Here is a 20735-nt window from a genome sequence, read left to right on the forward strand (position 1 = left end):
TCCCCGGCCCCTGGCAACCACTGATCTTTTTACTGTCTCCATAGTTTTGCCTTTTCCAGACGGTTATGTAGTTGGAAGCAGTTAGTATGTATCGTTTTCAGATTGGCTTCTTTCACCTGGAAATGTGCACTTAACATTCCTCCATGTCTTTTCATGGCTTGATTGCTCAATTCTTTTGAGAGCTAAATAATATTCCATTGTCTGGGTGTACCAGCCTTTATCCGTTCACCTACTGAAGGGCATCTTCGTTGCTTCCAAGTGTTGGCAGTTATGAATACAGCTGTTATAAACCTCTGTGTGAAGTGTCTGTGTGGACATAGTTTCCAACTCATTTGATATCAAGGGAGTGTAATTGCTAGACTATATGGTAAGAGTGCTATTAGTTTTGTAAGAAATTACCAAACTGACCTCCACAGTGGCCGTACCATTTTGCACTCCCACCAGCAATGAATGAGAGTTTCTGTTGTTCCACATCCTCGCTAGCACTTGTCAGTGTTGTGGCTTTTAGCCATTCTGATAAGTGTGTAGTGGTATCTCTTTGTTGTTTTAATTTGCAATTCCCTAATGGTTCTGGCCCCTTTTAAATACTAGATGTATAATGCATCTCTGACCTCTTTCAGATGTTCGCTTTACCTTGTTCATTGAGATTCTCCTTGTTTTATATAGAATCTCTTTTCAAGAGTACATTTCACCTTGTTTATTATTACTCGACCTGCTTTAAAAATATCTACTTGGATTGTTTTTCAGACATATAATAAGAGTTTGTTTTCTACTAAGTACAAGATTGCCCTTCTCTGTGAATCCCAACACCATCTCTAGGAGAGTGGGTGTGAGGTGTGTATGTGGGGGATCTTGGAGGTACTTCTCATGTAAATGAGAACCCATAAAATGCTAACTTAAAAATTGAGAAAAAGCGCCCTGGCCAGGTGGCTCAGTTGATTGGAGTATCATCCCATACACCACCGAAAGGTTGCGAGTTCGATTCCCACTCAGGGCACAGATCTAGGTTGCAGGTTCGATCCCCGGTGGGGGGCATGTATGGGAGGCAACCAATCGATGTTTCTCTCTCTCACCTCTTCTCTCTCTAAAAATCATTAGATGAGGATTAAAAAAAAATAACAAACTGAGAAAAAAGTAATTACCACTTTGGGTTGGTGGCTCCTCCCCTCACTTCTGCATGCAGAATTTTTAGTAAACTGCAAAAGTTACGTTTCAAAACATTCTGTGACTATGGTCTTATTTCCACCAAAATTATGAAATCACAGCGAAAACAGCATAGAGAGGTAAGTGGCTTGTCCGAAGGCCACGCAGCTGGAGTGGTGAGTAGGGGCGGGAACCCAGCTGCAGGCTCCCAGCTGGGCCACCTACTTGGCCTCAGTATGTTTACTTCTGAGCTCTGAGACTTTGGGGTTCTGAGATAAACACAAGGCTGACCCCAGTCCCCTTCCCGAGCCCTCGCTGAGTCACCAGGACTAGCAAACAGTTCAGCTACCAGAGGAGTTAAAGGGTGCACTAGGCCAGAAGACTTGGCCTGGTTTACAAATGTTGGCAAGAATGGTGCTGGGCTCAGCTAAGGTTATCCTCCTTTCTTTACCCTTGACCCAGCTGACAAGCAGCGCTGGACTGTAAAATGTCCTGAGAACACTGTGTGTGGTTTTGTTCCTCACTGCACATAGCGGGCCCTGATCAATATTTGTTCACGGATGGTGGGAAGGAAGGGCGAGATGAGACACAAGTCCCTGATCACGCCACTCAGCCATTATCTGTGTGGCTGTTAAATAACCCGATGAAAGGTGCTGACCCCTGAGGCCTTGGGTTTTCAAGATAAACACAAGGCTGACTCTAGTGGCCAGGGGGCTGGGTTTCTTTCCAGGACACGGGTAGCCGGTCAGGGAAGCCACCAGGTTCTGTAACTGGGCAATGCAGGGAGATCACAGAGGGAGTGGCCACTTGAAAGACTTCAAGAACAGGATCAGTACAGGTGCAGCTGCCAAGATGCCACAGCGGGTTTCAGCTGTTCATTGCTGCTGAACTGGGAAGCGTTGAGAGGGGCCCCAGCTGCCTTGGCCGGAGCGGGAGGCTGTGGGTAAAACCGGGTTAGCAGTCACTCAGGGAACCCCCAAGAGAGGGATTTTGGGTGAACTTTTCAGAAGTTTAAAGCAGTGGCCCTGGCTGGTTTGGCTCAGAGGATAGAGTGTTGGCCTGTGGACCAAAGGGTTCCGAGTTCGATTTTGGTCAAGGGCACATACCTTGGTTGCAGGTTCCAGCCCGGGCCCTAGTTGGGGCACATGCCGGAGGCAACCAATCACTGTGTTTCTCTCACGTTGATATTTCTCTCTGACTTTCCCTCTCTTTCACTCGCTCTAAAAATCAATGGAAAAATATCCTCGGGTGAGGATTAACAACAACAGCAACAAAGCGGTGGTGCTCAGAGGGCAGTCCTGGGTCAGAGCCTCCCATCTCTGGGAAAACTGTTAGCAAAGCACATTATCAGCCCCCGCTCCACCTCCCCACTTCCCACTCCCCACTGGGAACTCTGGGGGTGGAGCCCAGCACTAGGTGTTTTAACAGATTTAATCTATGTCCATCCCACCCCTGCTCGTCTAATTGCATTCTCTCTCTCTCGCTCTCTCTCTCACACACACTTGACTGACAAAGAGCCACAGTTTGGCCCAACCAGTGTGGCTCAGTGGTCGAGCCTCAACCTGTGAACCAGGGAGGTCACGTGCCTGGGTTGGTGGCAGGAGGCAGCCAATCAATGATTCTCTCTCATCGTTGATGTGTCTATCTCTCTCTCCCTTACGAAATCAATGAAAAATATATATTTTTATTTCTTTTTTAAAAAATTCTTTACTATTTAAAGTATTGCATGAGTCTCCTTTTTCCCCCCATTGACCTCTCCCCCCAAAATATTTTTTTTAAAAAAAGAGCCCCAGTGTGACTCTGTGTGGTGAGGGGCCCAGTCACTCAGAAGCGGACTTACAAACACTGTCTTCTGCACCCCAGCGTTCCCGGGGAGCCCCCTGCTTCTACGACTTTCACACAGGCCTCATTCAACGCTTGGTGCGGACCTTACTTTTTCATCCCGACTGGGCACCGAGCCGAGGCCTGTTTTCCCACTGTCCGTCAGATGAATGCTTGGATCGGTGTTCGGGCTGCCTGCCGGGTCCTGCTTAGTAATGTGAACAGACTGGAAGTCCCAGGGCGGCCGCTGGCAGCCTGCGGGAGAGGAGCGGCCGCCAGCGCCACAGCGCCACCCTGTGGCAGCGGCAGGAAGCGCTGCTCGCAGCCCCGCAGTCCCCACTGGGCTTGGGTTGGGCAGGGACCTTAAACCTCATCAAATCCCATCGTCATAAAACTGCCATTTAAAGAGCATTTGCTATGTGTCAGGCACCGCGATCACTGCTGTATCTTGTTACAGCCTCAGATTTTGATTTTCCTGTGCGGTAAGATAAGTTCACACAGCGGATAAGAGAGCCAGAGAATGAGTCCCTAGGGTCTACAGAGGCCACACAACGAGGCTGCACTCTGTCCTTCCAGCCACTCGCTCAGTGGGGAATGCTCCTTATGTTTCTCAGCCGCACACCTGCGGGCCGCACCCGTGGGTTTTACTAACAGGCAGATTCTGATTCAGCAGATCTGGGGAGGGACCGAGGGCTCCCAGCCAGTTCTCAGACCACAGAGAGACAAGGCCTTAGAACAGCGCTGCCCAGGAAGACTTCCGTGAGGACAGAGGTGTTACAGCGCTGTGCTGTCCAACACATTGGCCAACATGAAGTCACATGAAAACACAAAGCTGAAAGGGAGGCTGGGCTGGGTAAGCATTATTCTGGGAAGCCTTTAACTGAGAAATGGGATAGAATGAATATAGGATTGATTATAGCCTCTGGTACTTGTAGAGTTGCCCCAACACTAAGTCTTCCTTGGGAACCTCTCCAGCTGTCTGGTCTGTCCCTGCCTCCTAAATATAATCCGTGCAGGGGACCGACACCCACTCCAATCCCCCGGGAGAACCCCAACTCCTAGTTCTGTGCTCAGGTCAAGATTCCACTTCTCTCTTAAGCCTTTCCTGACCACCTCGGTTTCTGATGATCTCCCTTCTTTCTACAGAACTTCTTGGAAGAGGAAGGAGAGTGGTGGAAAGTGCCCAGCCTGTAGGCCAGACAGATCTGGGTCTCGTCTTGGCTCTTCTCCCACTTCCTGTGTGATCTTGGGCAATTTGTTTATCTTCCTTGAATCTCAATGGTCTCTGCTTGTCTTCAACAACCTGGAACAGGGAGTATAGCGAGGCAAAGTCTGAATCAAGTTTTAAGGAGCAGTTACCTACTGCTTCTCTGTATGGTTAAAAAGAGAGAGTCATGTTGCATCAGCCTTTTTACTATAAGATAAGCTTCTATTTCAGTGGTTCTCAACCTTCCTAATGCCATGACCCTTTAATACAGTTCCTCAGGGGTGACCCCCAACCATAAAATTATTTCCTTTTTTTTAATATATTTTATTGATTTTTTACAGAGAGGAAGGGAGAAGGATAGAGAGTTAGAAACATCAATGTGAGAGGAACATCGATCAGCCGTCTCCTGCACACCCCCACTGGGGATGTGCCCGCAACGAAGGCACATGCCCTTGACCGGAATCGAACCCGGGACCCCTCAGTCCGAAGGCTGACGCTCTATCCACTGAGCCAAACCGGTCAGGGCCATAAAATTATTTTCATTGCTACTTCATAACTGTAATTTTGCTACTGTTATGAATCGTAATGTAAGTATCTGATATGCAGGATGTATTTTCATTGTTACAAATTGAACATAATTAAAGCATAGTGATTAATCACAAAAACAATATGTAATTATATATGTGTTTTCTGATGGTCTTAGGCGACCCCTGTGAAAGGGTCGTTTGACCCCCAAAGGGGTCTCGACCCACAGGTTGAGAACCGCTGTTCTACTTGCAGCTCTTAGTTTTAAAAAAATCTCATGCCCAATATCTATCTATCTATATATAAAAGCCAAATATGCAAATTGTCCCCACGGGAGTTCTACTGGGAGACCCATCGTTTGCTATGACATGGGGCAGCGCAGAATGAAGGAAGGCCCCAGCCGGCAGCCAGGGAAGGGTGGCCCTGGCCAGCAGCCAGAAGGCCCCAATTGGCCCTAATTACTGGCCAGGGGACCCTACCCATGCACGAATTTTGTGCACTGGGCCTCTAGTGTGTGTGTGTGTGTGTGTGTGTGTGTGTGTGTGTGTGTATACATAATACCTATATCTATATTGCAAACATGCCCCTGCCCTAGGTATAAGGTCTTCATCTCTGACAATTAAAAGGCTTAACAGGACTTCTTGCTTGATTTAGCAAGGCAGCCCCCCACTCAGACCCTTGGTGTGCAGAGTTCTGAAGGAGAGACTTTCCAGAACCGTCTCAGAGTCTAAAAAGAGGGAAAGAATTAAGAGCTCCTTACCCCTAGCTCTCTGAGACTTAAACTTACAAAAATTGTTAGGATGCCACCGACCAACATATGATGGCAGGAAAGGTCACCCAGGGCAAAAAAGGGGAAGTTTGTAGGAGATTATGGGGAATCTGGGATGGTGACCTCCATACAAGTGCATATAGCAAATCAGAGGCAACCACCCTGGCAGTACGAAGCTTTGGGAATGCACATGCGTATTAATGAAAAGCATTGCCTTCTTAAAGTCGGCACGTGGCACCGCTGTGAACAGGCAAGGACCTGGACCAGCAAGGGTATCACCGAAGTCTAGGGAGGGCAAGTGCGTGCTGGCCTGTGCCAAACCGGCTTTCAGCAGCGACACCTTGTGGCAGCAACGGAAACAACCGTGCCAGCGACCTGGCTTGAGATGTAAGGAGAACTTTCTGGACTAAGAATTTAGGATTCTTAGAAAGTTTAAAGACGCCTTGCAAGAGGCAAATGATTAGACTTATGTGTCCCCGAGGGAGTCCTATCTCATGCTTGTATACAGTGCCGCCCCTGGGTCTGTCCCCAGAACAGGACGTGGGGCATGGAGACTCAGGTAGCTGGCTCTCCTGTGCTGCCTGCTGTGTGGTGGGTTGTCTCCCAGCACTTCTCCAGCTCTACCTACAGCCTGGCTCCTGGGCCCAGTGTTCCCAGCCGTGCCAGGGCAGGGCGCAAGGGACAGCCCCGGAAGGAGGAATCAGCCCCGGTAGCTGTCTCAGTCTCCACATGAGAGACTCATTTTCAAGGTAATGAAATTGCAGTTAATGCAACTTGCTGGCTAGTTCCTCTCACACGGTGACTTGGTCTGTGTGTGGCTTCTTGGCATACCCCTGGCAGGAAAGACCAGTGCTCTGTCATCAGATTGTAGAGGCCACGGGGGCTCTTCTGAAACAGGAAGCAAGCCCTTTTCAGAGTGTTCATTTTATTTGTTGCACATTTTAGCAGGCTAAGCACTGAGGGTTGGGATTTTTAAAAATATATATATTTTTATTGATTTCAGAGAGGAAGAAAAAGGAAGGGAGAGATAGAAACATCAATGATAAGAGGGAATCATTGATTGGCTGCCTCCTGCACACCTCCCACTGGAGATGGAGCCCGAAACCCAGGCATTTGCCCTGACCGGAATCGAACCCGGGACCCTTGAGTCCGCAGGCCAATGCTCTATCCATTGAGCCAAACCAGCCAAGGAGGAATTTTTTTTTAATATTTACTCATTCGGCCAAAGGAGTATTTTAATAAAGCTAAGTTCTTTGTAGAAAGCTTCCCCAAAGCCCTGGCTAATTGATTCCTAAAGAAGCAGCCCCTCCTTCTATAGGAGCATCCCAGGGAGAGCGAGCCCACTGCAGCACAGAGGCGGCCCTTGCACTGAACCGGCCCACTGACGTGCCTTGTTGGGGACATTTCATATAAAATTCCAGACTTCTTGTTTCTTTTCAACAAATGGGCAATGTGGCAACAGTGGGCTTGGACTCTCAGAAGCAATAGGACGGCTGCTGCCTCCCGGGGAACCGGGTGGGTGTGCTGCTCTGGTTGGGGCAGTGTGCTGGAGGCAGCCAATCGATGTTTCTCTCTCTTTGTCTCTGCCCCTCCATTCCACTCTCTCTAAAAATCAATGGAAGAATATCCCCAGGTGAGGGTTAACAAAAATCCTATATAATAAAAGGCTAATATGCAAATTGACCGAATGGTGGAACGACCGGTCGCTATGATGCTCAACACAGGAGCTGCCCCCCTGGTGGTCAGTGCGCTCCCACAGGGGGAGTGCTGTTCAGCCAGAAGCTGGGCTCACAGCTGGTGAGTGCAGCAGCAGTGGCAGGAGCCTCTCTTGCCTCCACAGCAGTGCTAAGGATGCCTGACTGCCCGTGGGAGCGGGCCTATGCCATCAGCTGGACATCCCGCAAGGGCTCCTGGACTGAGAGAGGGTGCAGGCCAGGCTGAGGGACCCCCCCGCCCCCAAGTGCACGAATTTCATGCACCAGGCCTCTAGTAAATAAATAAAACACATTTAAAAAAAATAACTGGTTCCTCTGCCAAATGGAAAACATTGATGTGGACAGACCCCCTCTGGCAGGGGCAGTACCAAGGCCGAGCTTTTAAAACTCACATTCTGTGTGATCTGCAAGGACCTCACGAAATGGGGTTTGCTTCCACGTCCTCACCTCCGGCCACTTGCCATCATTGGGCACTGTTCTAAATTACAGGCGCCAGCGCTGGTCTTTAATTACAGAGTGCGTTCACAGGGCTTGCTGGCAAATGCCATGGAAGTAAGGAGGCCTCTAATGAAATACAGCATCATTTTATCTGTTCTCCAGTGGCAGCTTTTAAAACGCAATTAGCACCATGCAAGATATTTATTTAGGATTTTATCTCACTTAGTCATTTCACCTCCGGATGAGTGTCGTACTTCCAGCTGCCTTTCCCTCCTTCACACGAATATTTCCTCATTTCAATCCACTCTTTTTTCCCTCTTAAACTCCGGGGAGCCGGAATGTCGGGGGCTGGGGAGCCTGAATGAGGAAAGCAAACACCTTAGAGATTTCACCCTCCCGCCCCTGCTCTTCCCTGGTGTGGATGGAGGAGGGACGGACACAAGGAACCAAGCTGGAACACGCGCTGGTGCCCAGCCATCACCCGCAGGAAAGCACCACGATTCCTGGGCGAGGCGTGACAAGTCCTGCACAGCCTCCGCCCTCCCCCAGGGACCTCCCCCAGGGCCCCAGGCAGCTTCCTATGCTGACCACGCCCCACCCTCGGAGGAGCCAGGTACGCCCACCCCTCTCCACTTTGGCCTCAGATCCCCGCAATAGTATCATATCCTCTAAAAAGGCCTTTCAACCCACCTTCCCACCCCAAATCAGCATCCATTCCTTCTGGGGATTGTCCCTACTCAGTAATACCCGCTTTGGTGGCAACCAAATATGTGTGTGTCGCCCTAGGGCCTAGGCAGTTTGGTTCCTGTCAAGGGCACGTACCTCCTTGCACACTCGATCCCGACCCTGGTCAGGGTGCGTGGGGGAGGCAACCAATCGATGTGTTTCTCTCACATCAATGTTTCCCTCTGTGTCTCTCCCCCTCCTTTCCACTCCCTCTAAAAAAATAAATGGGTAAAAGAATCCTCGGGTGAGGATTAACAAACAAATGTGTGTGTGTCATCCCCGTGGAACCTTTGAGGGCAGAGTGACTACTTCATCTTTGTATGCCCAAGCGCCACCCGCCATGCAGTGCACACGGCAGAGGCTCAACAAATATTTGCTTAATAAAATAATGTCAAGTCTTTTCTATGCAAAGGAGCCACCAATGAGTCTGTCTCTTGAACCTGTCCATCTCCTGAAGACACTGGACTTATCTGGCGTAAGGCTTGGGGCCAGGCTGCTCGTTGCCCGCCCCCCCCCCCGCCCCCCCGTAAATCAATGCTACCAAAAGTTAATATTCTTGATACATAAGATCTTAAATCCATGAATAAACCCCCAAGTAATATAAATAAGGGTAAAGAAAACGAACAACCCACAAAAAGAAAACTATGTGTGGCCTGTAAATATATGAAACATGTTCAGTTTCAGTAGCAACGAAAGACATGGAAGTTCATGTGCATTCTGCTCGCACCTGTCGCTGTAGGTTTTCAATGGTGTGTGGACGTTCACTCTAAGTGCTGGCGACGCTGAGGAGGTGGCTGGTTGTCCGTGCGTCCCCAGCGCGCACTGTCCAGGTGCAGTGGACATTGCAGAGAACAAAACAAGTGGTCCCCACCTTCGAGGGACTCAGGATCCAGCGGGAGACCCGGTAAGTACCCATCTCCTTCGGAGGGCCAGCGGGTGACACTGGCTGTTTATAACCCACCGGACTGTGCCCAGCGGAGGCCCCTTTTCCTTCCGAGTCAGATGTGTGAGTTTGGAGGAAAGAGGTGGGAAAGCTGCCTTTTTCTCCACCATGAAGGGCGAGAAACCGGAGCTCCCCAAGTAACGCACGAGGGAGGGGATCAGTGCCGAGCTGGGAGGAGGCGCAGCAAAGGCATGTGGCAACGTGGCCCTCCCGCGTATGGGTTTTTGTGGAAACCCAAGAAGGACCGAGATTCACACTCAACACGACTTGGCAGAACAAACAAAATAGCTCTTACAAGTGGGGGCCCATGAGGTAGCACTGACCACGAGAAATGCAAACCTCCTCGCTGCTCCCAAAGTTCATAGACATGGGGCGGGGCTTTGGACGTCCACTGACTTCGGAACTATGTGTCTGTGGGTGTGGCGGCTAGGGGGGGGGGGTCGGGGCGGGCAGGGGTGTTATGAATGTGATTTCAGACAGATCTCAAGGGAAAAGCAACTCCCATCTGACATTTGGATTACAATATAGAGCAGTGAGGTAAGCAGGAAGTACCTCGCTCCCTATACTCACGTAGTGAGCTGAAACTGCTATGATGATGGTGATGAGGAAGGTGGTGATGGTGATGACAGAGAGAGAGAGAGAGAGAGAGAGAGAGAGAGAGAGCTGTACTACCCCCCTCCCTCCATAGTCTTAGTGCTGCATTGGCCCCTGGAGTCCTCTCCACTGAGGGGAGCACTAGAAAGTGCTCTAAAAAGCTCTTCTGAGTTACAGGGAGGATGTGGCTGAGGATGTCAGTCAGGGGGAACTAGATCCCCGTCTGTGCAGATGAGAGCTCAGCGGGCTCCAGGACACCGACTTCCGGCCCCAGGAGATGGAGCGCACTAGCTCTCTCCTCTCTCCTCTCCCCAGGGGACCAGGACAGGCAGGCCCTTCCCTCTGAGCAGCCTCATCGCACCCTCCTTTCCGTGTGGCTCCCTTCCTTGCTGCGGGGCAGCGGGTGAGAGGCACTGGAGGAAGCACGCAGCCTCTCACCCTCGCCAGGCTGGGGACCCCCTGGGTCAGGACTCACTGATCAGAGGGGTAAGATCAGAAACTCAACTTGGGGTGCCGGGGCTATGAAATCGAGTACCCCCCCCCCCCCCCCGCCATGGTTAATACCAATCTCGGTATTAACTAACTTAGGGAAGCAAGACTGTGCCAGGAATTAAAATCCAGCTTCCTGAGTTTTCTGCTTTGGAGTTAGGGGCCCAGGTCCCAGATAAAAATACTACGTTACCTGCCGTTTGCTCGTGAGAACCTTCTTGGTACATATTTTTCTTAGGAACAAACTCCTTGTGTCCAAATCTCATTTCCTAGCTGGTTGGATCACCTGGCAAACTCCTTAGTCTCCCGGTGCCTCGTTCCCTCAGCTGTAAAATGGGAGTGCGGTCGTTGTGTTCACGAGTTTACACATGTAAAGCGCTTTGAGCCGCACTTGGTTCATGACTGGCACTGAGCTAATGTTGGCTGTTGTTTCTCCCACCAAAGTCTAGTCCCTCCAGGAACCTGACACTGCCAGTGTTCAATCTTTTCCCTCAACAGCAGCCCTGTCCTGGGGAGTTGCACCCCTATTCATCCAGCTGAGCAAGCCTCAAACCTGAGTCACCCTTGACTCCTCCTCTCCCCAAACCATCAAAGCTTGTCAACTTTCCTAACTTCCTAACTCCCATCAAACTTACCAACTTCCTTAAAATCTCCCAGGTCTGTTCCCCTCCCTCCTCCAGAATCTCCCACTAGAACGAGCCCAGTAGCCCCCTAACTGCACCCACCCAGCTCACTATGGACCCATGTCCACCCTGCAGCCAGGGTGATGTTCGAATGCAGATCTGATCCTGTTGCATCTCCTTGACTCCCTGCTTATACGTTGTAATGACTTTCCACTGTTCTTGGGAGGGAAAAATTAAAATCCTAACAGCATGCAAACAGAGTCTGTTAGGATGTTTTTGACCCCAGGGGCCAGAAAGCCCCATAAAAATGGGCTTAAAATACAAGGCAATGTATTGGCTCCCTGGCAGGTCACTGGAGTAAGCTTCAGGCATTGCATGATCGGGGTTCTACCACCATATTCTGCTATTCCCTCAGCTCTGCCTTCCTCCCTAGGTGTCAGTTTAAACCACAGCCCAGTTTCCTTTTGATCAGCATCAAGTGAACACTTCTAGACGACAAAAAAACATCTTTCCCAGCCATGCCGTAAAGTCTCTCCCCTTCGGCCGGAGTGAGCCAGCCGAGGCCATTGCCCATTCCCAACCCAAACTTCCTAGTGATATATCGTCCACTGAGTCCTCTTCTTCCCTGTCCCTGGTGGGAAATGGGCCCTTCAGTACAAAAACACATTGAAATCATGCTAAAAGATACACGTGGTAGTAAAGCCAGAAAGTTTTGCTTTAACAACGCTCAACTCTAAAAACCACGAAAGAACTATCAACCTTAAAGCTCCTCATTGTCCTTGATGAAGGATCTGAGGCCAGAGGTCCCAGAGCAACGGTTCTCAACCTGTGGGTCTCGACCCCTTTGGCGGTCGAACGACCCTTTCACAGGGGTCGCCTAAGACCATCCTGCATATCAGATATTTACATTATGATTCATAACAGTAGCAACATTACAGTTATGAAGTAGCAACGAAAATAATTTTATGGTTGGGTCATAACATGAGGAACTGTATTTAAAGGGCCAGAAGATTGAGAACCACTGTAGCAGGGGTGGGCAAACTTTTTGACTCGAGGGCCACAATGGGTTCTTAAACTGGACCGGAGGGCCGGAACAAAAGCATGGATGGAGTGTTTGTGTGAACTAATATAAATTCAAAGTAAACATCATTACATAAAAGGGTACGGTCTTTTTTTTTTTTTTAGTTTTATTCATTTCAAACGGCCGGATCCGGCCCGCGGGCCGTAGTTTGCCCACGGCTGGTATAGAGCCTTGGCCTCGTGGGAATAGGCAGTAAAAGCAGAGGGAGGACCACGGGGGAGGGAGGAGAACCAGGAAACAAGGGTTTGCTGGCCTTGTAGGAGATGGGTTTTCAATGGATAGGGTGGACAAGGTAAGAAAATGCGGCTGTAGCATCTTCTGCCTCCCAGGTGGGATCCCAGTCTGCTTATTGTTTCCTTCCTGGAAATGGACTTAGCCACCAAAATAATTGAAAGCAGGGACTCAAACAGCCATCTGTACACTGATGTTCATAGCAGCATTATTCACAATAGCTAAAAGATGAAAACAACCCAAATGTCCATCAATAGGAGACTGAATAAACAAAATATACATACAATGGAATATTATTCAGCCTTCAAAAGGAATGAAATTCTGCCATGAGCTCCAACGTGAATGAGGCTTGAAGATAGGCTAAGTGAAATAAGCCAGACACAAAAGAACACATACTTTGTGATTTAACTTATATAAGATTCATAAAATAGCCAAATTCATAGAGACAGAAAGTAGAATAGAGGTTGCCATGGGGAGTATGAGTAGAGTTTCAGAATAGGAGATGATAAAGAGGTTCTGAAGATGGATAGTGGTAATAGCTGCAAAACAATGTGAATGTACTTAATGCCAATGAAATGTATGGCTAAAATGGTAACTTTTATGTTATATACTAGAGGCCCAGTGCACAAAATTCATGCATGGGTAGGGCCCCTAGAAGCTGCTGCTGCCATCTGCGGCCTCCCCCCCAACCCCGCCCGCCTGCCACTGCCGCTGGCCAGGGCAGGGCCAGCTGGGAGGAGGGGCCATGGGTGGTTGGCCAGCCCCACCCCACCCTCTGGTTGAACTCCCGGTGGAGGGGACAATTTGCATATTAGGCTTTTATTATATAGGATATTCTACCACAAAATGGGTTAGTTCACCTTTCCAGGCATTAAGAGCACCACAAAGGGGTGACAAGAGCTTGTCAAAGAATGATTATTGGTTGATTGGTCTATCTGGGTAAAGGACATATTTTTAGTCATACAGTTTCATTCGGGTCAGGTGATGCCGATGATGCTGATGACGACGATGACGAGGCCTCCCATGGAGGAAGCTCCGCCCACTCCCTGCACAGCCAGTTCCTCTGAGTCAGACGGGCCCTTTGTGAGCGCAGAGTGTGGGAGGGAGGAGAGGGGGTTTCCTTCCTCAGGCAGGAAGACAGTGTGAGGAAACAGAGCTACAGATACTCTTTGAATGGAAAATGCCTCCTTCAGACCTCGTGTTTTTTTTTTTAGTTATCCCCTTCCCACCTCCTATTGCAAAGGGATGACGGAACAGCTGTCACCAGTTGGGTCTGACTCATTAGTTTATCATCTGTCCCCACCCTCCCTCTAACACCCTCTCTCAAAATCCACCCACCCACAAAATGCCTGAGCACAGTTGACTATTTTAAGAACTGAATTCCCTGTCGGCATGGCAACTTCCCGGCTGTACCCCTTGTCATTGCTGCCTGGATGGGAGAAGAGCCACCGCTCACCAGGGCTCCACCAGCCCGCAGCAGAGATGGTTCCCAGATCAGGTGTGGCCAGAGAGTGGACATTTAGTCTCTGCCCCATCTTCTTCTTCGTGTGTGTGGTTGTTTTTACAGCCTTTAACAATGTAAAAACCATCCTCCATTCTTAGCTGCCTGACCATATGAAAATAGGCCGCAGGCCAGAGTTGGCCCAAGGACCAGTTTACTCAACACTCCCCCCCCCCCCGCACACACACACACCGGTCTTAGAACCAGAGCAACAGGTGTTCACACTTGCTGGGTTTCTCATTGTGGAAGTTTGAAAGGTTGCAAAGGGCGAGGGGACTGCACGGGTGGGGGGGAGGGGGAAGAGGGGGATGGGAATGGGGTTGTGGAAGAAGGACGAGAAAATATCTATGTGTTACACTATTGTATTCTAAAGGTTTGTTTATATTTTCTTTTCTTTTTTTTACAGTTTTTACTTTTTTAAAATATATTTTATTGATTTTTTACAGAGAGGAAAGGAGAGGGATACAGAGTTTGAAACATTGATGAGAGAGAAACATCGATCAGCTGCCTCCTGCACTCCCCCTCCGGGGGATGTGCCCACAACCAAGGTACATGCCCTTGACCAGAATCGAACCTGGGACTCTTCAGTCCCCAGGCCGACACTCTATCCACTGAGCCAAACCTGTTAGGGCCAGTTTTTACTTTTTATTTCTTGTTTATATTTTCAAAATTTTCTACTGTAAAAGTATTATTTTTTATCACTTGTAAGAAAACAATTAATTTTTTAAAAAAAAATCCCAATGATGTCAATCTATTTGGAAAACTGCCAGGCTTCCCACTTTTTAAAAAAAATTTAAATTCTTTATTGTTGAAAGTGTTAGATATGTCTCCTTTATTTTATATTTTTCTTGTGTTTCAAAATTAAAGTCTCAGGCTATGCTATTTTCAACATACCCCAAATAATCTATGATTTCCTTTTGCAGAAAATGATAGTTATGTTGTAACCTCTTGGCATTCTTCTCAAAGACCAGATTTTCTTCAGAAATGTTGAAAGATGAATGTTTTGAATGTTTCTTTTTTGTTTAAAAAATTTTTTGAAAAAAGTTTAAAAAAATTTTATTTAAAAATTTGATCATGGAAAATTTTAACCAAAATTAAAAAGAATAAAATAAGCCCCCATGGACCTGACATTACTGGTTTGTTTTTAAAGGATATTTCTGTGTAAATTAAAGAAACCATTTGTACTTTCTTAAAACATGGATGGAAAGGGGTAAACGATACCTATGTAAGTAGTATTTGTATAGAATCCAGTGATAGGTCATGTCTGACAGTGACTGCTTGCTATGGGGCATGTCAGCAAGAAGCGGAACTTTGGCATCGCGCTCCTTGGACTTGGGTCCAATCCCTACCATGACATACGCTCTGTCACCTGCTAATGGGGTTGGTGTAGCGCCCACCCATAAAGGGCAGGTGCAGAGGAAGAATCGGCTGGAATTAGTCGCCGAGGGGTAACTTGCGCATAGGGACAGACAGAGGCCCCTGAGGACCGAGATAGACCTTCACAGTGATGGGGGACCAGCGCTGGGATCCCCAGATTTGAGGTCCTACCCTAGTGGCATCCCGCAGCTCCAGAAGGCAAAGGCTGCGCTGAGGAGATACGGCCACCAGGCGGCGCGCGGGGCCCGGGATCGCAGGAGTCTGGGGCGGCGGGAGGGCTGGCTCAAAACCTTCTCTCCGCCCTCTCCCCTCACCCCATACCACCCCCCCACCCCCAACCCCCACCCCCCAGGTATTAGCTGGCAAACAGCAACGACAGGTATTCATGGGCAGCTGCTTACCTGTCCGTTATCTCACACACAACCAGAAGTTCCTTGAGGACAGTGTGTTTTCGACCTTGACTTCCCCGAATGCACTTGAGTCCCTTGCCTCTATCCTAGGTTCGCGGAGCCCAGTCAAAGGAATGCATTCTCACCCTGGAAGGCAGGCAGGGAGGACCAGGAGGGGGATGTGCACGGGTGTGGGGAGCTTGGAGGCAGCTGTTCTGGAAAGGAGAGACGTCAGACCCCACCAAGGTGGAGCCCAACCATTGGCTGGGAGGGGAATTTGTACACTTGAAAACGTTGGGGTGGAGCCTCCGGGACAATCTAAGATTTGTTAAAGAAATAAGGCAGCAGTTCTCAATCTTCGTCTTTAAATATATATATCCTCCTATATAATAAAGAGCTAATATGCTAATTAGACTGGACAAGGGAACAATTTTCCAGAACGACATTCTGGAACGACCAGTGGGCAGGGGACGGGTACACGAGGCAACCAGGGCTGCAAAGGCCTACTCTTGCACGAATTTTGTGCATCAGGCCTCTCTCGCCTCTCTCTCTCTCTCTCTCTCTCTCTCTCTCTCTCTCTATATATATATATATATATATATATATATATATATATATATTGATTTTTACAGAGAGGAAGGAAGAGGGATAGAGAGTTAAAAACATCAATCAGCTGCCTCCTGCACACCCCCTACTGAGGACTGAGCCCGCAACCAAGGTACATAGCATTGACAGGAATCGAACCCAGGACCCTTCAGTCTGTGGGGCTGATGCTCTATCCACTGAGCCAAACCAGTCAGGTCCTCAGTCTTCTTGGTCTCAGGACGCCTTGGTACTCTTGGACATCCTGGAGGACCTCAAGAAACGTTTTACATGGGTTCTACCTCCCCATATTTGCCATGTTAGAAATGAAAACTGAAATGTAAAAAAAATGCATTTATTTACTTCTATAAAATTACGATAACAAACCCACTGCATTACCATAACTCTTTTTTAAACTATATTTTCCAAAACAAAAAATGTGAGTGAGAAGTGTGGCACCATGTTACATTCCTGCAAATTTTAAAAATGTCTAGCTTAATAAAAGACAGATGGAGCCTCCTATCTGCTTCTGGGCTCGGTCCGCTCTCTGATATCGGACTGTTTTCCCAAGGCATGTAGCTTTGTACACTCACAAGACAATGAGAGTGAAAAGGGCAAACAACATCTTACTCTGAGAATAGTTTTGACCTTGAGGACCCCCTGCCCATTTTGATATTAAGTGGAGTATAAGTTGCATACAGTGTCATTTTGGGGTCAGAATCGAGAGGCTTTTTGTAAAAGGAAGGTTACCTTCGGTGAGGGCTAAGGGCTGGGTTGCCTCGACTTCACCCATTGGCGAAGATGTGGCCTCGGTGGCCAGGGGTACCGGAAAGCAGGGCCTCAGCTGGTGCAGACACGCGCACTGTGGCCGCTCCTTCGTGTGTTAGAACTCCATCACAGCTGACTTTCTCTTCCTGCTGCTCTGAACTGCAGCTGGCAGAATGGCAGCAGCCCCTTCTCTTGGGCCAAAAGCATATGGGAAAGTTGATTCTCCTTGGGGAGGGCCTTGTTTTTCTGATTCAGAGACTCTGCTGACTTTGAACCCATTTTGTGGGTTCTTATCAATCCCCAAATATTTCAAAACCATGGCCCCGTTCACTTCACACCTGTTAGAATAGCTATCATCAAAAAGATAAGCGATAACAAATGTTGGCAAGGATGCGGAGAAAAGGGAACCTGACGGTTAGGTAGCTGTAAGTTGGGGCAGCCACTATGGAGGTTCCTCAAAAAATTAAAAGTAGGACAAGCATATGACCCAGCAATGTCACTTCTGGGTATATATTCCAAGGAAGTAAAAACAGGATTTAAAAGGAATATCTGCACTCCCATGGTCATTGCAGCATTATTCACAATAGCCAAGGTATGGAAACCACCCGTGTCCTTCAACAGATGAACGGATAACAAAGATGTGATCTTAAGGGAATTATGCTAAGTGAAATAAGTCAGATAGAGAAAGACAAACACTGTAAGATATCACTTACACATGTGCAATCTGAAAAGGCTGAACACGTGGAAACAGAGACTAGCCTGGTGGTTACCAGGGGCTGGGGAGTGGGGAAAACTGGGAGATGTTGTTCAAAGAGAACAAACTTTCAGTTATGAGTAAGTTCTGGGGATATAATGTACAGCATGGTGATTATCGTTAATAATACTGTATTATGTACTTGAAAGGTGCTAAGAGAGTAGATCTTAAGTGTTCTCACCACAAAAAAAAAAGAAATGATAATTACGAGACGCAATGGAGATGTTAGCCAGCTCTATGGTGGTAATCATTTTGCAATATATAAGTGTATCAAGTCAACACGTACACTTTGTGATACGTACACTCACACAATGTGATATGTCAATTATATCTCTTTAAAGCCGGGGTGGGACCACAAAGGCCCCAGCATCTCCATGCCCCTAGACCTGCTCTGGGGGTAGGTGCAGAATGCCCCAAACTGAATGAAGAGGCCAAGTGTGCAGACTTTCAGAGCTCCTGGAGCCCTGGCTCCTTAAAGTAATAGACAAAGAAAGTTTCTTCCCAGTTAATTCCCTCCGTGAACACCTAACCTGCCTGATGTCTCAAAGATGAAGGGCAGAGGCCAGCTTCTGAAGTTCTGGGCCCATTATCAAACCCCAGGTTTGGGAGTCACTGGGGTCCTTAGTCCCATTACCAGCCCTAAAAGTCCTCAGTCCTTGGGCATCTTGGAATACCTGAAGGCAAATTTGGCATCTTGAACCCCCCAGCACCTGAGATTAGGTAGATCTGGGATGGGCCCTGGACCAAGTTCTGAACAAGCCACCCAGTCCATTCCACTGTAACTGGCCCGGGCCGCCCTTTGCTCAGGGTTACTGCAGCTCGTGTCACAGTCCATGTGCCACAGAGAAGCTCTCGGACCCAGCTCAGAATCGGCACGACTTTCGCCTTCCTTCCCTTATTCTCTGAGTAAGCACCCCCTTCCCACGGGCCTGGATTTAAATTCCAGGGTTTATAAATCTCATTTGATGAAGATAACAATCTTTCTCCCCAGTCCCAGAGCTATGCATTCCAAGAAGATTCCCATTTTCTCAAAACTCCAGCCCGGCTGCTGCCCGAGCACTGCCTGCGCCCGCATGCCCACAAGCACTCACTCGCCTTCTCTGTGCGTTCCTGCCATTCTTCCAATCTGGGCGTGGGTCCATGTGATGCGGATGGTTCCACATCCATCTCTCAGAAGAGCCAAGCTGAAGGTGCAGCAGGCAAAACACACAACAACAACAAACCCAGATTTATGAACGCAGCTTTCTTCATACCAGGAGCCCCCCGCTGCTGCCTTCTTCTCCGATTTTGTGGGGATATTTCAGTCCCACTCTCTGTCACAGAAGGAGCCGCTCCTCCCTCCCACCTGCCCCTCCCCAGGCTGCTGGTGTGAGTGGCCACCTGGAACCCTGGCTCGGATTTTCTCAGCAGGACTCCTGGAACCCTGGCTCCTTAGGGACAGCCCAGGGCCCCTGGAATCTGCTCTGCAGCCAGCCCTCCTCGTCCTCTGATTCTGCCTCTGGCTTTCGCATTTACTCTGCCTGGCACACATGTTTGCGAATTTAACTCATCTCATGAGTTCCTTAAAGCATCAGTCATGATGAGTGCTTTTTTTTCCCCCCAGTGTGTCTAGGCCAGTGATGGCGAACCTTTTGAGCTCGGCGTGTGAGCATTTTGAAAAACCCTAATTTAACTCTGGTGCCGTGTCACATATAGAATTTTTTTGATATTTGCAACCATAGTAAAAGAAAGACTTATATTTTGATATTTCTTTTATATATTTAAATGCCATTTAACAAAGAAAAATCAACCAAAAAAATGAGTTCATAGGTTCATAGGTTCGCCATCACTGGTCTAGGCACACAGCAACACACACTTAGTAAAGCAAGGGGACCTGACCAGCGTGGCTCAGTAGTTGAGCGTCGACCAATGCACCAGGAGGTCACGGTTCAATTTCCGGTCAGGGGCACATGCCTGGGTTGCAGGCTCTACCCCCAGTGTGGGGCAGGCAGGAGGCAGCCGATCAATGATTCTCTCTCATCATTGATGTTTCCATCTCTCTCTCCCTCTCCCTTCCTTTCTGAAATCAATAAAAAAATATTAAAAAAAAAAATGAGACATAGGTACAGGTCTCAGGAAGGAGAATGAAGAGACCAGACATTTAACCAACAACTAGAGAGCGAGCTCAGCTTGCTCCCCAGGATCACGGCCCATCTTGGTCGACTGAGGGATGAAGGGCTCCATGAGTGACTAAGGGTATTTGGGAGGAACGTATTCGCTCATGGCAATTTCTCAGCACCTGCGAGAGGGGCAGCTTCAGGGACAGCAGGGCCCTGTGCTCAGTGGGCGCCAGCACTTTTAAGCACAGGCTCTTCGGTTCTTTGTATTGTGCTCTCTGTGCTCTGTGGGAGTCACTGCTATCTCTCTCCTTTCACAGACAAGGAGACAGAGATGAATTAGCTTGTCCAAGTCGCACAGGAAGGAGAGCTAGAAGCAACCTCAGGTCTGCAGAGACCCTTTTGTGACAGCTCACCTGTCTCAGCTCTGGAGAGGTGGGCTTCCGTGAAGCTGGTAAAAACTGACAAGGCTCTTTCTTCGCTGGCCTCTCAGTGGAGCCCCGTAGACACCAGGTGCCCCCAGCAGAGCAGAGCTGGCATCTGGGGGCTGTGCTGTGAGCGGTGGTGGAGGGGGCTTTGGGGCAGCTGTAGAAGATGGTGCTGGTGGTCTCAGCCATCGTGGTGAGCAACCAGCAGTCACCTCATGGCGTAATGGCTGGCATTTATTGGGTACTTATGATGTGCCAGACACCGCTTATGTCCTTACTATGGATTAACTTATTTAATCTTAACAATTCCCATTTTTACAGATTAGGAAACCAAGGCCCAGAGAGGTAAGTAACTTTCTTAGGCCACACGTCTAATAAATGTGGAGCCAAAATTTGAACCAGGTACGTTGACTGCTGGGCTTGAGTGCTTTAGCACTGTGCTAGGCCACCTGTCCTAGGTGCGTGTAAGGGATGAGATAGCTCGAAGTGTTTACTTGAAAGAAAGAAAGAAAGAAAGAAAGAAAGAAAGAAAGAA

At 48.6% G+C, this 20735-nt stretch overlaps 1 long non-coding RNA gene across 1 annotated transcript; it reads right to left on the reverse strand.

Annotated features, from left to right (window-relative positions):
* Positions 1–7848: 7848 nt before the first annotated feature.
* LOC111823634 lies at positions 7849–15782 on the reverse strand. Its single transcript, XR_002826703.1, has 3 exons — positions 15585–15782; positions 10564–10696; positions 7849–7975 (listed from the first exon to the last, which is right to left on the reverse strand). It is a non-coding gene; the product is annotated as an uncharacterized LOC111823634 (long non-coding RNA).
* Between the last annotated feature and the right edge of the window lie 4953 nt (positions 15783–20735).

Source organism: Myotis lucifugus, unplaced genomic scaffold (genome assembly GCF_000147115.1).
Source record: "Myotis lucifugus unplaced genomic scaffold, Myoluc2.0 scaffold_6, whole genome shotgun sequence".
In the NCBI taxonomy this organism is placed as follows: domain Eukaryota; kingdom Metazoa; phylum Chordata; class Mammalia; order Chiroptera; family Vespertilionidae; genus Myotis; species Myotis lucifugus.